Source organism: Citrus sinensis, chromosome 9 (assembly GCF_022201045.2).
Source record: "Citrus sinensis cultivar Valencia sweet orange chromosome 9, DVS_A1.0, whole genome shotgun sequence".
Classification (NCBI taxonomy): Eukaryota; Viridiplantae; Streptophyta; class Magnoliopsida; order Sapindales; family Rutaceae; genus Citrus; species Citrus sinensis.
Window position 1 is genome coordinate 20,851,804 of NC_068564.1, and position 18,293 is coordinate 20,870,096.

The 18,293-nt window shown below is 40.6% G+C and overlaps 1 non-coding gene across 1 annotated transcript; it reads left to right on the plus strand.

The window, feature by feature from the left end:
• Window positions 1-2,903: 2,903 nt before the first annotated feature.
• On the plus strand, window positions 2,904-3,007 carry LOC127900145 (small nucleolar RNA R71). Its single transcript, XR_008052165.1, has one exon. It is a non-coding gene; the product is annotated as a small nucleolar RNA R71 (small nucleolar RNA).
• The last annotated feature ends 15,286 nt before the right edge of the window (window positions 3,008-18,293 follow it).

Genomic DNA, 18,293 nt, shown 5'->3' on the forward strand with positions numbered 1-18,293 from the left:
AACCAGCATGCCCAAGGAAAGATCTTACTTCTCTGACTGTTTTGGGTGGAGGAAGCTTAGAAATGAGATCCACCTTGGCTTTGTCAACCTCAATACCTTTACTCGAAATGATGTGACCGAGAACAATACCTTGTTTTACCATAAAATGGCATTTCTCCCAATTTAAGACCAAGTTCTTCTCGATACATCTCTGCAAAACTAGTGTTAGATGATGTAAACATTGATCAAACGAGTCACCAAAGACAGAAAAATCATCCATAAAGACTTCAAGGAATCATTCCACCATATCAGAAAAAATGCTCAACATGCATCGTTGAAATGTAGCAGGTGCATTACATAATCCAAATGGCATTCTCCTATATGCAAATGTGCCAAAAGGGCAAGTGAAAGTAGTTTTCTCTTGATCTTTTGGTGCTATGGGAATCTGATTATATCCTGAGTAACCATCTAGAAAGCAGTAAAATTCATGGCCTGCTAATCTATCAAGCATTTGATCAATAAATGGTAAAGGAAAATGGTCTTTACGTGTGACAGAATTCAATTTTCTATAATCAATGCATACACGCCATCCTGTAGTCACTCTAGTGGGTATCAATTCATTATCAGCATTGGTAACTACTGTGACTCCTGACTTTTTAGGGACAACTTGTACAGGACTGACCCATGAACTATCAGAAATTGGGTAAATGATACCTGCATCTAATAGCTTAAGGACCTCAGTTCTAACAACTTCTTTCATGTTAGGATTTAACCGACGTTGCATCTCCCTAGTAGTTTTAGCATTTTCATCAAGGTGAATGTAATGCATGCAATCTACTGGGTTTATACCTTTAATGTCTGCTATGGTCCATCCTAATGCTTCTTTGTGCTCTTTTAAAACATCCAACAACTTACCTTTTTGTTCGTCATTTAGGGATGATGAGATGATTACCGGCAGAGTACTTTCTTCTCCCAAAAACGCATATTCTAAAGTGTTGGGCAATGGTTTGAGCTCGAGTTTCGGTGGTGATTCTGATGATGGAATGAGTTGCTTCTCTGATGGTGCTAGTTGCTCAACTCTTGACTTCAATTTATTAGTGTCCATAGATGGTGCTGAGTCAAGCAGGGCGTTGACCTCATCAACCGATCTGTCAATATCAAAATCAAAACCAAAGTGAGTTAAACATGTTTGTAAAGGATCATCACTAAGGTTTGAAAGAAAAGTGTCATCAACTAATGCTTCAATTAAATCCACATCAACAATTCCATCATCTGCACTGTGAGGTTGTTTGGCAATGTTGAAGATGTTCAGCTCCATAGTCATGTTGCCGAAGGACAACTGCATATTTCCAGTTCTACATTGAATGTGAGCATCCGCAGTTGCCAAGAAAGGTCGGCCTAGAATAATGGGGATGTGCTTCCTTGAATCCTGTATTGGTTGAGTGTCAATTACAATGAAGTCAACAGGAAAATAAAATTTGTCTACCTGGATAAGCACGTCCTCCACAATACCACGAGGTATTTTTGTGGACCGATCTGCAAGTTGTAACACCACTGGAGTTGGGTGTAATTCTCCCAGTCCAAGTTTCACAAACACTGAATAAGGTAACAGATTTACACTAGCTCCTAAATCCAACAAAGCATTCTCAATTGTGTGGTTCCCTATACTACATGAGATAGTGGGGGAGCCTGGGTCTTTGCATTTTAAAGGAATTTTATGTTGAAGTATAGAACTAACGTTTTCTGTTAAAAATGCCTTCTTTTGAACATGCATGTTTCTCTTTTTAGTACAAAGGTCTTTAAGAAACTTGGCATAAGATGGAACTTGTTTAATAGCATCAAGCAAAGGGATGTTAACACTTACCTGTTTGAAGATTTCAAGAATCTCACCTGTGGATTTTCCCTTTTTTCCTTTCGCTAACCTCTGAGGAAATGGAGCTTTGGGAACATATTCTTGTGGGTTGGCTTCTTCTTTCTCCTCCGGTGATGAGTCATCAACATTCACAGGTACAATTTGATTTTCTTTTGTCACTGGCATCTCCACCTTGTTGTCGACTTCTTTTCCTTTTCGCAAGGTCATTACTGCTTTGACCTCTCCATGCTGTTGTGGTGAACTGGTACTTGCTTCATGTACTCCTTTAGGATTAGGCACTGGTTGACTTGGAAACTTACCTTTCTCAACGGTCATTGCCAAGGTTTGAACTGAAGAAGCAAGTTGTCCCACCATCTTCTCGAGGCTTGAAACAGATTGAGCTTGTGAGTTGAAACCTGCTCTCAACTCATTTCGTAGTCCATCAATGGTGCGGTTTTGTTGCTCAATCGTGGAGTGAGTAAGATTTTTGAGATTCTGGAATGAATCCTCCCATGGTCTGGGTTGAGAGAAATTCTGATTCTGATTGTATGGTCTAAATGAGGGCTGAGAGGCTTGAGGATTTTGAGAAATTTGTTGCATTGGTGGAGCTGGAGCTGCTGGTCCATTCTGTTGGAATCCTTGAGACCATGAAAAATTGGGGTGGTCTCTCCATCCGGGGTTATATGTGTTGGAGTATGGGTTGTAATTCGATGGTTTTCTCATTACACCTATGGCATTGGCTTGATCTGAGTATGAGTCATGGTCATGTGGCTCTGTTGATTTAGCAGTCGATAACGATGCTATTTGTCGAGCAAGACCTTCAACCATCTCCTTGACTTCTTTGATTCCCGAAGTTGACTCGCCAATTTGAACCTCATTTACTCCCTTAATTCTTCTAGCATTCCTGATTGATCAACTCCGTTGTTGGGAATTATCCGCTTGTCGCTGGAAGAATTCCTAAATTTCTGATGCACTTTTTGACATTAGCTCTCCTCCACTTGTTGCCATTAGCCATTCTTGCACATTTGGTAGTAATCCCTCCAAAAAGTATTGGCATTGGTGCCATTTCTCGTACCCATGATGTGGACACTTCAAGAGTAGCCCATTGAATCGCTCCCATGTTTCGAAAAATTGCTCGTCCTCTCTCTGGGTAAATTCTGAGATTTCCCTGCGAATAGCATTGGTTTTATGCACTGGGAAATATTTATTCAAAAATTTCGTTACCATTTGTTCCCATGATGAAATGCTATTAGCAGGTAAAGTATTTAACCATGAACGAGCTCTATCTTTTAAAGAAAATGGGAATAGTCTAAGTTTAACATCATCATCTGAAAAATTCTCATATTTGAATGTTTGACAAATGGCATGAAAATCATTCAAATGATTATATGGATCCTCATTTTCTAGGCCATAAAATGTAGGGAGACAATTTAACACACTAGGTTTTAATTCAAAACTCCTAGCAGCTACATTTGGGTATCTTATGCATGACGTGCTCAAATTAGCTAAGGGACTAAAATAGTCCTTAAATGGCCTCTCCTGTGGTGCTTGTAAATCCATTTTATTTTTAACGTGTTTGTGTGTGCGAAGTGTTTTTTCTAATTCAAGGTCTATAGGTTCAAGATTAGGTAATAATGACCTACGACCATGCATGCAAAATAAATAAAATAAAAATAAAGATGCAAACAAAACAAAAAATAAAGATGGGAACAAAACAAATAAAAATAAAGAAGAGTGAGAAATTACGATACTAACCTGATTGCGCTATTACAACCTTTCTATAAAAACACACAAAAATAAATACGTGAAATGAATTAACTAAAAATTAAATTAATAAAATAAAGGAAAATTACAAAGAAAAAAAAATAAATTGAAAATTAAATTACAGAATTTTAAAGAAGAGAAAAAGAAAAGAAATACTAACCTTTAGATTCACTTTTTTTTTTCTTTTTTTTAATAATAATAATAAAAAAATACAAAAAAACAAATAAAAGAAATTATTCACAAAAATTAGTTCTATGAATTAAAATTACTTACCTCCCCGGCAACGGCGCCAAAAACTTGTTGTGCAAATTTTAATGTACTCGCAAGCGCACGAATCTATTGTAGTATAGATCTATGGTGACGAGTGTCGATCCCACGAAGAGGTGGATTTTAATTGTGTATAGAATTAATTTTGTGAATGGGTTGTTAGATTTATGGTGGAAATGATTTGGTATATGCTAAAACTTAAATTAAAATGACGAGAATAAATTCTAAAATTGGAATTGCAATGGCGAGAATAAATCGAAGATAATTCTATTGAAATGACGTACTTGGGTATCTGGATCCGTATCAACATGCATCATGGGCTAAATAATCCGTATTAATGCCAATTAAATCATGAGGGGGGAATCCACACCTAATGAAACACGCTCTAATCAATATGGTGCTAAGGGCTTATCGTGCCAAATAATAATAACCTTATACTAGAGGGCCGGTGAAACCAAGGCGGTACTAGACAAGATTAGTATTATTTGTCGACGAGAAGTCAAAACATCCACAAAAACTAGAGGGGAAGAGAAAATAAATTTACCAAATAAAGCCCATGACACATGTTGAGACTTCACCTTCAACCCAAGCTTGAAAGAAAATTAGCCACTCATAATTGAACTAGGTGCAAAATGGGAATTTATTAAAATATGAAGAAAATACAAGATGGAGAAGAAATTACAGAAAATGGATCCCAAAAATGGATTCAGAGATATCAAATTAGGGGGGGGAGGCCCCCTTTTTATAGATACATGGAATAAATCATGGCCATCGGATTAAAAACAGTTTGGACGCTCAGGATTGCGCCACGTCATCAGTCAACAGTCCACGGTTTGACCACGCGGATGAACAGTAACACGGTTTGACCCGAATGAACAGTAACGCGGTTTGGTTGAAAATAATCCTGTGTGATGCATGCACCGTACGCGAGATTTTTCGTCCACTGATATGCTGCCACGTCACCATCAACAGTACATAAGAATTTTAGTCCAACAGGATCGTGACACCTCATCAGTCAATGCTACATCATCGGTCAATGCCACGTCATCATCCGTCTATGTGAACAGTGTCGTGAACAGTAACGTATACAGTACCGTACACGTGAATAGTACCGTACATGTGAATAGTACCATTTTTCCTTTTATGCTCCTCCTAAGGTTTTCGACCGTCCTGAGTTCAAAAGTGATGTCCGTTTTGCCGTCTGATCTCTCCTTTATTGTGAAATGACTATAATGCCCCTAAAATACATAAAATACTTAATTAAAATAAAACACATGTAATTAAATCACAAGAAGGTTAAATATATAAAAGTAAGGGTTGTTAGTAAAACTTAAAATGTAAAATGACGGTTTTCTCCTTTATAAATATGCATTTTCTAACACTCAACAATACGCTCTGACTGACCATCAGTTTGTGGGTGAAAAGCTGTACTGAAGTTCAACTTGGTGCCTAAAGCCTTTTGCAAACTTGTCCAGAACTTAGAAGTAAATCGGGAATCTCTATCTGAAACAATAGACACAGGTGCTCCGTGAAGTCGAACTATCTCAGCCACAAAAATATTCCCCAACTTGTCCATCGAATAAGTGGTCTTGAACGGTAAAAAGTGAGTAGATTTGGTAAGTCGATCAACAACTACCCATACACTATCATGACCACTCTGAGCACGTGGAAGTCCCGTTACAAAATCCATGGTGATGTGCTCCCATTTCCACTCAGGGATAGGAAGCGGCTGAGAAAACCCTGCAGGTCTCTGATGTTCAGCTTTAATCTGCTGACAAACTAAACACCGAGATACAAATTCAGCTATCTCTCTCTTCATACCTTGCCACCAGTAATGATCTCTCAAGGTACGGTACATCTTCGTACTACCAGGATGCATAGCATAAGCTGAACAATGAGCTTCTTCCATGATCTCCTTTTTCAACTCCTTAATGTCGGGTACGCAAAGTCGATTATCCATAACTAAAACTCCATCATCTCTCACTGCAAAATCAGTTCGTAAGCCTTTTTGCACATCCTCTTTCAACTTCAGTAACTGCAAATCCTGATCTTGCATCTGATGAACTTTGTCAATCAAAGTCGGCCTCACTCGAAAATTAGCTATTAAAGCTCTGCAATTATCAACTTCCAATTCAACTCCCAAAGATCTCAACTCAATCAATAACGGCATGTATGTCCCTCGCAAGTGAGCTATAGAGCTAAAAGACTTCCTGCTTAGCGCATCAGCTACCACATTCGCTTTGCCCGGATGAAAATAAATGGTACAATCATAGTCTTTAATCAGCTCAATCCATCTCCTCTGTCTCAAATTCAACTCCTTCTGAGTAAACAAATACTTCAAGCTCTTGTGATCAGTAAAAATCTGACATGTTGCTCCATACAAGTAATGCCTCCATATCTTGAGTGCAAACACCACTGCTGCTAGCTCTAAATCATGAGTTGGGTAATTTTGTTCATGCTTCTTAAGTTGTCTTGAAGCATAAGCCACTACTTTCCCATACTGCATTAGCACACAACCCAATCCTTGCCTGGATGCATCACTGTATACTACAAACCCTTCATTACCCGATGGAAGTGTAAGAACTGGTGCTGAAGTAAGGCATGCCTTGAGTTCTTGAAAACCCTTTTCACAATCATCATTCCACTGGAACTTAGCATTCTTTCTGGTTAACCTTGTCAGAGGAATAGCAATCTTGGAGAATCCTTCCACAAATCTCCGATAATAGCCAGCTAATCCAAGAAAACTTCGAACTTCAGTCACATTTGTAGGTCGTTCCCAATTTACAACTGCTTCGATCTTTTGAGGATCAACATAAATTCCTTCAGCTGATATCACATGGCCTAGAAATACTACTTTATCTAACCAGAACTCACACTTGCTGAACTTAGCGTACAATTGCTTTTGTCTTAAAGTCTGCAAAACAGTCCGCAAGTGCTCCTCATGTTCCTCCTGACTTCGAGAATACACCAAAATATCGTCGATAAACACAATCACAAATCGATCCAGATAATGGCGAAATACCCTATTCATAAGGTCCATGAAAGCCGCTGGGGCATTAGTCAACCCAAATGGCATCACTAAAAACTCATAATGTCCATAACGAGTTCTGAATGTTGTTTTAGGAACATCGGCCTCTTTAATTCTAAGCTGATGATATCCCGAGCGCAAATCGATCTTAGAAAACACCTTTGCTCCCTGAAGTTGATCAAACAAGTCATCGATGCGTGGAAGTGGATATTTATTACGCACTGTAACTTTATTCAACTGCCTATAGTCAATGCAGAGTCTAAGAGTACCATCCTTTTTCTTAACAAACAACACCGGAGCTCCCCACGGAGATACACTAGGTCTAATAAACTCTTTATCCACCAATTCTTGCAGTTGAATCTTAAGTTCCTTTAGTTCAGCTGGAGCCATCCTATACGGTGCTATAGATATAGGAGCCGTCCCAAGGACTAAATCAATAGAAAACTCAATCTCTCTATGAAGTGGCATCCCCGGAAGTTCATCTGGAAATACATCTGAAAACTCTTGGACTACTGGAATATCCTCCAATCTCAACTCCCGAACTCCAGTGGCTATTACGTATGCCAGATAAGCTGAGCAACCTTTCCTTAGTAAGCGTCTTGCATCAATGGCCGATATGACACATGAGGGTAAAATTCTACGCTCACCACAAAATTTCACCTCAGTTTCTCCTGGTTTATTGAACACAACTTCCTTTTTAAAACAATCCACTGTAGCATGGTGAGACACAAGCCAATCCATGCCCAAAATGGCATCAAAATCTTGAATGTCTAGAATAATCAAATTCGCCTTAAATTCATGCTCGCCCAATCGAATCATGCTATCTCGATACACCTTTTCAGCAAGTAATGACCCTCCGGTAGGTGTACTAACAACTAAACCATAATCCAGCAATTCAGGCTCTCTCTCTAGATGCATACTAAATGTGTGAGAAACAAAAGAATGCGTGGATCCAGGATCAATAAGAATATGAGCATCATGACCAAAGATAGATAATGTACCCATAATAACTTCTGGTGTAGCATGAGCCTCCTGCTGTGTCAAGGCAAAAACTCGAGCCTGAGTACGAGGTCGACCAGGTTGACCTCTCTGACTTGGAAAAGTGGTCTGACTCCTCGATATAGAACCCCCTGTCTGCATACCCCTCTGACCCTGAACTGGTCCAACATGAGATTGATACTGTGGGGCTGCCCCTCGAGCAGAACTGTCACCCTGAGATAAAGTAGGGCAGAATCTCTTAATATGTCCAGGTTGTCCACATAAATAACACACATTGTCTCCGATACGGCATTGGCCCTGATGGTTCCTACCACACGTAGGGCAAGGAGTCTGTTGTATACTCCTACGGGGTCCTCCGCTATTCCTGTCATACTGCCCCTGAGTCCTAACATTACTCCCCATTGAAGGCTGCGCCGAACTGTAACTGGCGGATTGTCTCTGATCTCCCCTGCTACTCATACTCTGATTCCTTTGCACACCAGCAGAGTAATTTGTATACGCGCCTCTCTTCGGCGGCCTGCTGCTCGAGCCACCCTCTGTCCAACTCTGGCTACGTTTCTGCTTCAGAGTCTGAACTCTACGTCCCTCAGAGATACTGTGCTCTACTCTCTTAGCTGCCTCAACTACCTCAATGAACTCAGTGTACCGTGATGCCGTCACAGTCGTACGAATCTCAAATCGGAGACCCTCCTCAAAACGCTTACATCTCTCCCTCTCATCACCAACTGCTGAAATGGCAAATCTAGAAAGATCCAAAAATTTCTTCTCATACTCTTCCACTGACATAGCTCCTTGAACCAATCGAAGGAATTCACTCCGCTTAATATCCTGATACACAGCCGGAAAATAATGATCGTAGAATTCCTTACGAAACATAGCCCATGTAAGTGCAGCATGCCCTTGGTATCTTCGCTCTACTGTTTGCCACCAATGATAAGCCCTATCCTCGAGCAGAAAAGTGGCAAATGAAAGTCTATCCTCCTCTGAGCATCTCATCACATCAAAAATACGTTCTAACTTGATAAGCCACGACTCTGCCTCAGGTGGATCACCAGAACCATTAAAACTCTTTGCCCCTAAACTTCGAACACGCTCGACAGTGTTCACTTGACCGACATGCGGTTGAGCCTGATTCTGAACCACTGTAGTCACAATCTGAGCTAATCTATCAATGGACTGCTCAATGTTCGGAGCATTTCCTGGTGCCTGTTGCACAACCTCGTGCGTCGAAGACTCAACTATTCCCTCGTCAACGGGATCATTTTCCCCCGGAGGTACATCTCCTGAAGTCAACCCAGCTACTAATCTAGTACGGCCACGACCACGGCCACGTCGACTGCTACGACGAATCATAATGGTGCCTACAAAACATTAAATCCGACTTTAATAATCAAAACTTATTCTATTTACGACCGTAAAGTCTACAGAATCTAAAACCATGCTCTGATACCAACTGAAACGACCCGCCCCGCAACTCCCCAGGGCGAGTCTATCTAAACTCGTAAAATCGAAACTATTCTATAAAAATTTCGGCAGAGTCTCCCTTATAAATAAAACATATCCAATCCTGCAAATTATAAAGCAACACTCCCAAATAATTTAATATCCAACCATCCTCCATAACCAATTCTCAAATCAATATATCAAACATCATCCAAATCATCCTCATATCAAAATACATCGATTATCCTTAATAACATAAAATAATAAATAAACACAGCTCGCAAAAAATCTCAAATATAATAATAATTAAATCCACGACTCCTAGCACCATCACGTGGCCACAATATCACACTAACGTTCGCTACTGGGTTGACTGATGTACCTGTAAATCTCCTGTGGGGGGGGAAATAGAATAAAAGAGGGGTGAGTATAAAACTCAGTGAGCTCAGTGAGTGGATAGTAGTTGCTGACAATTTAATAAATTTATTTAAAATCATTTAATCTTTCTCAAATCACTTCCTCAAATCAATTTCATAAATCAATTTCTCAAAATATCATAAGAACTTGCTCAAACTCATTTAATGCAAATCAGTTCATTGAAACACTATAATACATATATTTGCATAAAATCGATGGAATCATATAATACTCATCATATCAAATACTGAATACTAAAAACTGTCATCAAACAAGTACCCAGGGAATAATCTGATCATATCCGGACCTCGACGGACGGGCAATGACGTACTATCTGGGTAACGTCACGCCTCGGAGCCACAACGGATAGATGGGGACGATCTCATCTCATATCTCATATATCTGTACTGTGCATGCATAAGCCCCCAAAAGGCAAAAGCGCCCGAACACACGGCCCAAAGCCTCTATGTGTGTCCCGACGGGCCCCAAAGGCCTCTATCTCATCTTATCTGTATCTCTTTTCTGATCTCATATTATCTGTTTCTCTGTATCTGGAGGGAAGGGTACTGTCTAATGATTTCAAAAATAACATATACATAAACATAGAATCTCATATGAAATCTCATTTTCTTTCTATTCAACATATCTCAAAATCTGCTCAATTCTAATATCATGCCTTTACTCAAAAACGCTAATAAAATCATTAATCAAACTCATTCTCAATAACAATAAAGACCAACACATAGATAAAAATTAATTTACCTGAAAATCATTTAATCGAAGCATTAAATACTTATCATAAAATCAGCATATACTATGAAAATAGGTTTTGTATATTCCACTCACAGTGATGATGTCTAGACTCGGTATCAACAACGTCCGCGGGTTGATTCTCGTTCGCGGATGCGGATCCTCCTAATCACGGAAACACTATAATTATTCTCCGTAAATAGAAATACAACCAATTTAATATAATAAATCTCGAATCCTATTAACGATAAACTATTCCCACATGAGTAAAATTACCAAAATACCCCCAACATCAATATTTTACCAACTTATCCTCAAACTTCATTATTTTACCAAATTATCCTCATATTCGTCAATTACCATATTGTCCTCAATTCAGATTACATAAATTAATCACATTGTCTGAAATTACAAAATTACCCTCAGGGCATAAAATTACCGAAATGTCCACTGATTACATAAAATTACAAATTCACCCCAAAGTTTCATGAATTTACCGAATTGCCCCTGCCGGTCAACGGTGACCGGACTTCAGTCAACGATGACGGGGAGCTTAGGTCTGCTAGTTCCGACCTCGGTGAGTGCAATGGTGGTGGCCGTGAGTCGCCACGCGCGCTACCGGCGGCGAATCGAAGCTCCAAAGATCCGCAAGTTTCCGGTGATCGTTCGGCGGTTTTTCGGCCTCCCTGGTGATCGTGGTTGGTCTGAAATTGTTGCTGAAGATGTGAGGAACCAGTTCCAAGTGGTGGTGCGTCACAAACCCGGCGGAATCAACGGCGACGAAAAAGGATCTTGGCCGCGACTTTCGAGCTCCAATCGCCGACGTTCTGGCCAGTTTCCGGCGACGAGGACCACGGGGATACGACGGTCAGCTTCCAAGCTTCAGATCGGTACCAAGCACGGCCGGTAAGGTGGCCGGAAACGGGAGAACTCGTCGGGTCAATATCGCGGAATCGGGTCGGGTTTTCGGGTTAACAGGTCCAGCTCTCTCTCTCTCTCTCTCTCTCTCTCTCTCTCTCTCTCTCCCTCTCTCTCGGGTATTCTCTCTCAAAAATACAAACTCATTTCCCCCATTTTCCAGTTATACAATTCTGCCCCTCTTTTTTTTTTTTTAAGCTTAATACAAATTAAGCTCAATTCGGACCCGTGATGAAAATAAAATCCGGCCATCGACGCGTGTAATCGCGCTCAATTATTCTCGATAAAATGTCGTGACGAAATAAAAAAATTAATAGCGAAGAGGAAAATTAAATCACTCACTTAATTAAGAAAATCGGAGTGCATATGTTACAATCCTCCCCCTTTATAAAAATTTCGTCCTCGAAATTTACACATCTGTTGAGGACAAGTGAGGGTATTGAGCTCGCATTAAGTCTTCGCGTTCCCAAGTAGCCTCTTCTCTTGTGTGATTCCTCCACAACACTTTTACTAGCGGAATGGTTCTTGAACGCAAAACTTGGTGCTTCTGTTCTAGAATTTCCACGGGCTCTTCTTCATAACGCAAGTCTTCTTTCAACTCAATTGGTTGTCTCGACAACACATGACTAGGATCATACACATACTTCCGGAGCATCGAAACATGAAAGACATCGTGGATTCTGGATAACTCAGGTGGTAGAGCTAATCGATATGCCAACGGACCAATACGATCCACAATCTCATATGGTCCAATGTAACGTGGACTCAACTTCCCGCGCTTACCAAATCGAAGTACCCCTTTCCAAGGAGATATCCGTATGAAAACCTTATCACCTACTTCAAACTCAAGTTCCCGCCTACGCTCATCTGCATAGCTCTTTTGTCTGCTCTGGGCTGCCTTTAATCTTTCCCGAATAAGCTGTATCTTCTCACTAGTATTTTGAACCAATTCGGGACCAAAAAGTTTCCGCTCTCCAACCTCATCCCAACATACGGGAGTTCTGCATTTCCTTCCATACAAGGCCTCATAAGGTGCCATCTCGATACTAGCTTGATAACTATTATTATAAGCAAACTCCATCAAGGGTAAATAAATGTCCCAACTACCCCTAAACTCCAAAATACAAGCTCGTAACATATCCTCCAGGGTTTGAATAGTACGCTCTGACTGACCATCAGTTTGTGGGTGAAAAGCTGTACTGAAGTTCAACTTGGTGCCTAAAGCCTTTTGCAAACTTGTCCAGAACTTAGAAGTAAATCGGGAATCTCTATCTGAAACAATAGACACAGGTGCTCCGTGAAGTCGAACTATCTCAGCCACAAAAATATTCCCCAACTTGTCCATCGAATAAGTGGTCTTGAACGGTAAAAAGTGAGTAGATTTGGTAAGTCGATCAACAACTACCCATACACTATCATGACCACTCTGAGCACGTGGAAGTCCCGTTACAAAATCCATGGTGATGTGCTCCCATTTCCACTCAGGGATAGGAAGCGGCTGAGAAAACCCTGCAGGTCTCTGATGTTCAGCTTTAATCTGCTGACAAACTAAACACCGAGATACAAATTCAGCTATCTCTCTCTTCATACCTTGCCACCAGTAATGATCTCTCAAGGTACGGTACATCTTCGTACTACCAGGATGCATAGCATAAGCTGAACAATGAGCTTCTTCCATGATCTCCTTTTTCAACTCCTTAATGTCGGGTACGCAAAGTCGATTATCCATAACTAAAACTCCATCATCTCTCACTGCAAAATCAGTTCGTAAGCCTTTTTGCACATCCTCTTTCAACTTCAGTAACTGCAAATCCTGATCTTGCATCTGATGAACTTTGTCAATCAAAGTCGGCCTCACTCGAAAATTAGCTATTAAAGCTCTGCAATTATCAACTTCCAATTCAACTCCCAAAGATCTCAACTCAATCAATAACGGCATATATGTCCCTCGCAAGTGAGCTATAGAGCTAAAAGACTTCCTGCTTAGCGCATCAGCTACCACATTCGCTTTGCCCGGATGAAAATAAATGGTACAATCATAGTCTTTAATCAGCTCAATCCATCTCCTCTGTCTCAAATTCAACTCCTTCTGAGTAAACAAATACTTCAAGCTCTTGTGATCAGTAAAAATCTGACATGTTGCTCCATACAAGTAATGCCTCCATATCTTGAGTGCAAACACCACTGCTGCTAGCTCTAAATCATGAGTTGGGTAATTTTGTTCATGCTTCTTAAGTTGTCTTGAAGCATAAGCCACTACTTTCCCATACTGCATTAGCACACAACCCAATCCTTGCCTGGATGCATCACTGTATACTACAAACCCTTCATTACCCGATGGAAGTGTAAGAACTGGTGCTGAAGTAAGGCATGCCTTGAGTTCTTGAAAACCCTTTTCACAATCATCATTCCACTGGAACTTAGCATTCTTTCTGGTTAACCTTGTCAGAGGAATAGCAATCTTGGAGAATCCTTCCACAAATCTCCGATAATAGCCAGCTAATCCAAGAAAACTTCGAACTTCAGTCACATTTGTAGGTCGTTCCCAATTTACAACTGCTTCGATCTTTTGAGGATCAACATAAATTCCTTCAGCTGATATCACATGGCCTAGAAATACTACTTTATCTAACCAGAACTCACACTTGCTGAACTTAGCGTACAATTGCTTTTGTCTTAAAGTCTGCAAAACAGTCCGCAAGTGCTCCTTATGTTCCTCCTGACTTCGAGAATACACCAAAATATCGTCGATAAACACAATCACAAATCGATCCAGATAATGGCGAAATACCCTATTCATAAGGTCCATGAAAGCCGCTGGGGCATTAGTCAACCCAAATGGCATCACTAAAAACTCATAATGTCCATAACGAGTTCTGAATGCTGTTTTAGGAACATCGGCCTCTTTAATTCTAAGCTGATGATATCCCGAGCGCAAATCGATCTTAGAAAACACCTTTGCTCCCTGAAGTTGATCAAACAAGTCATCGATGCGTGGAAGTGGATATTTATTACGCACTGTAACTTTATTCAACTGCCTATAGTCAATGCAGAGTCTAAGAGTACCATCCTTTTTCTTAACAAACAACACCGGAGCTCCCCACGGAGATACACTAGGTCTAATAAACTCTTTATCCACCAATTCTTGCAGTTGAATCTTAAGTTCCTTTAGTTCAGCTGGAGCCATCCTATACGGTGCTATAGATATAGGAGCCGTCCCAAGGACTAAATCAATAGAAAACTCAATCTCTCTATGAAGTGGCATCCCCGGAAGTTCATCTGGAAATACATCTGAAAACTCTTGGACTACTGGAATATCCTCCAATCTCAACTCCCGAACTCCAGTGGCTATTACGTATGCCAGATAAGCTGAGCAACCTTTCCTTAGTAAGCGTCTTGCATCAATGGCCGATATGACACATGAGGGTAAAATTCTACGCTCACCACAAAATTTCACCTCAGTTTCTCCTGGTTTATTGAACACAACTTCCTTTTTAAAACAATCCACTGTAGCATGGTGAGACGCAAGCCAATCCATGCCCAAAATGGCATCAAAATCTTGAATGTCTAGAATAATCAAATTCGCCTTAAATTCATGCTCGCCCAATCGAATCATGCTATCTCGATACACCTTTTCAGCAAGTAATGACCCTCCGGTAGGTGTACTAACAACTAAACCATAATCCAGCAATTCAGGCTCTCTCTCTAGATGCATACTAAATGTGTGAGAAACAAAAGAATGCGTGGATCCAGGATCAATAAGAATATGAGCATCATGACCAAAGATAGATAATGTACCCATAATAACTTCTGGTGTAGCATGAGCCTCCTGCTGTGTCAAGGCAAAAACTCGAGCCTGAGTACGAGGTCGACCAGGTTGACCTCTCTGACTTGGAAAAGTGGTCTGACTCCTCGATATAGAACCCCCTGTCTGCATACCCCTCTGACCCTGAACTGGTCCAACATGAGATTGATACTGTGGGGCTGCCCCTCGAGCAGAACTGTCACCCTGAGATAAAGTAGGGCAGAATCTCTTAATATGTCCAGGTTGTCCACATAAATAACACACATTGTCTCCGATACGGCATTGGCCCTGATGGTTCCTACCACACGTAGGGCAAGGAGTCTGTTGTATACTCCTACGGGGTCCTCCGCTATTCCTGTCATACTGCCCCTGAGTCCTAACATTACTCCCCATTGAAGGCTGCGCCGAACTGTAACTGGCGGATTGTCTCTGATCTCCCCTGCTACTCATACTCTGATTCCTTTGCACACCAGCAGAGTAATTTGTATACGCGCCTCTCTTCGGCGGCCTGCTGCTCGAGCCACCCTCTGTCCAACTCTGGCTACGTTTCTGCTTCAGAGTCTGAACTCTACGTCCCTCAGAGATACTGTGCTCTACTCTCTTAGCTGCCTCAACTACCTCAATGAACTCAGTGTACCGTGATGCCGTCACAGTCGTACGAATCTCAAATCGGAGACCCTCCTCAAAACGCTTACATCTCTCCCTCTCATCACCAACTGCTGAAATGGCAAATCTAGAAAGATCCAAAAATTTCTTCTCATACTCTTCCACTGACATAGCTCCTTGAACCAATCGAAGGAATTCACTCCGCTTAATATCCTGATACACAGCCGGAAAATAATGATCGTAGAATTCCTTACGAAACATAGCCCATGTAAGTGCAGCATGCCCTTGGTATCTTCGCTCTACTGTTTGCCACCAATGATAAGCCCTATCCTCGAGCAGAAAAGTGGCAAATGAAAGTCTATCCTCCTCTGAGCATCTCATCACATCAAAAATACGTTCTAACTTGATAAGCCACGACTCTGCCTCAGGTGGATCACCAGAACCATTAAAACTCTTTGCCCCTAAACTTCGAACACGCTCGACAGTGTTCACTTGACCGACATGCGGTTGAGCCTGATTCTGAACCACTGTAGTCACAATCTGAGCTAATCTATCAATGGACTGCTCAATGTTCGGAGCATTTCCTGGTGCCTGTTGCACAACCTCGTGCGTCGAAGACTCAACTATTCCCTCGTCAACGGGATCATTTTCCCCCGGAGGTACATCTCCTGAAGTCAACCCAGCTACTAATCTAGTACGGCCACGACCACGGCCACGTCGACTGCTACGACGAATCATAATGGTGCCTACAAAACATTAAATCCGACTTTAATAATCAAAACTTATTCTATTTACGACCGTAAAGTCTACAGAATCTAAAACCATGCTCTGATACCAACTGAAACGACCCGCCCCGCAACTCCCCAGGGCGAGTCTATCTAAACTCGTAAAATCGAAACTATTCTATAAAAATTTCGGCAGAGTCTCCCTTATAAATAAAACATATCCAATCCTGCAAATTATAAAGCAACACTCCCAAATAATTTAATATCCAACCATCCTCCATAACCAATTCTCAAATCAATATATCAAACATCATCCAAATCATCCTCATATCAAAATACATCGATTATCCTTAATAACATAAAATAATAAATAAACACAGCTCGCAAAAAATCTCAAATATAATAATAATTAAATCCACGACTCCTAGCACCATCACGTGGCCACAATATCACACTAACGTTCGCTACTGGGTTGACTGATGTACCTGTAAATCTCCTGTGGGGGGGGAAATAGAATAAAAGAGGGGTGAGTATAAAACTCAGTGAGCTCAGTGAGTGGATAGTAGTTGCTGACAATTTAATAAATTTATTTAAAATCATTTAATCTTTCTCAAATCACTTCCTCAAATCAATTTCATAAATCAATTTCTCAAAATATCATAAGAACTTGCTCAAACTCATTTAATGCAAATCAGTTCATTGAAACACTATAATACATATATTTGCATAAAATCGATGGAATCATATAATACTCATCATATCAAATACTGAATACTAAAAACTGTCATCAAACAAGTACCCAGGGAATATGTTGTGCAAATTTTAATGTACTCGCAAGCGCACGAATCTATTGTAGTATAGACTAATGGTGACGAGTGTCGATCCCACGAGGAGGTGGATTTTAATTATATATAGAATTAATTTTGTAAATGGGTAGTTGGATTTATGGGGGAAATGATTTGGAATATGCTAATACTTAAATTAAAATGGCGAGAATAAATTCTAAAATTGGAATTGAAATGGTGAGAATAAATTGAAGAGAATTCTATTGAAATGACGTACTTGGGTATCTGGATCCGTATCAACATGCATGATGGGCTAAATATTCCTTATTAATGCCAATTAAATCATGAGGGGGGAATCCACACCTCATGAACCACGCTCTAATCAATATGGTGCTAAGGGCTTATCGTGCCAAATAATAATAACCTTATACTAGAGGGCCGGTGAAACCAAGGCGGTACTAGACAAGATTAGTATTATTTGTCGACGAGAAGTCAAAACATCCACAAAAACTAGAGGGGAAGAGAAAATAAATTTACCAAATAAAGCCCATGACACATGTTGAAACTTCACCTTCAACCCAAGCTTGAAAGAAAATTAGCCACTCATAATTGAACTAGGGGCAAAATGGGAATTTATTAAAATACGAAGAAAATACAAGATGGAGAAGGAATTACAGAAAATGGATCCCAAAAATGGATTCAGAGATATCAAATTAGGGGGGGGAGGCCCCCTTTTTATAGATACATGGAGTAAATCATGGCCATCGGATTAAAAACAGTTTGGACGCTCAGGATTGCGCCACGTCATCAGTCAACAGTCCACGGTTTGACCACGCGGATGAACAGTAACACGGTTTGACCCGACTTTGAACAGTAACGCGGTTTGACCCGGATGAACAGTAACGCGGTTTGGTTGAAAATAATCCTGTGTGATGCATGCACCGTACGCGAGATT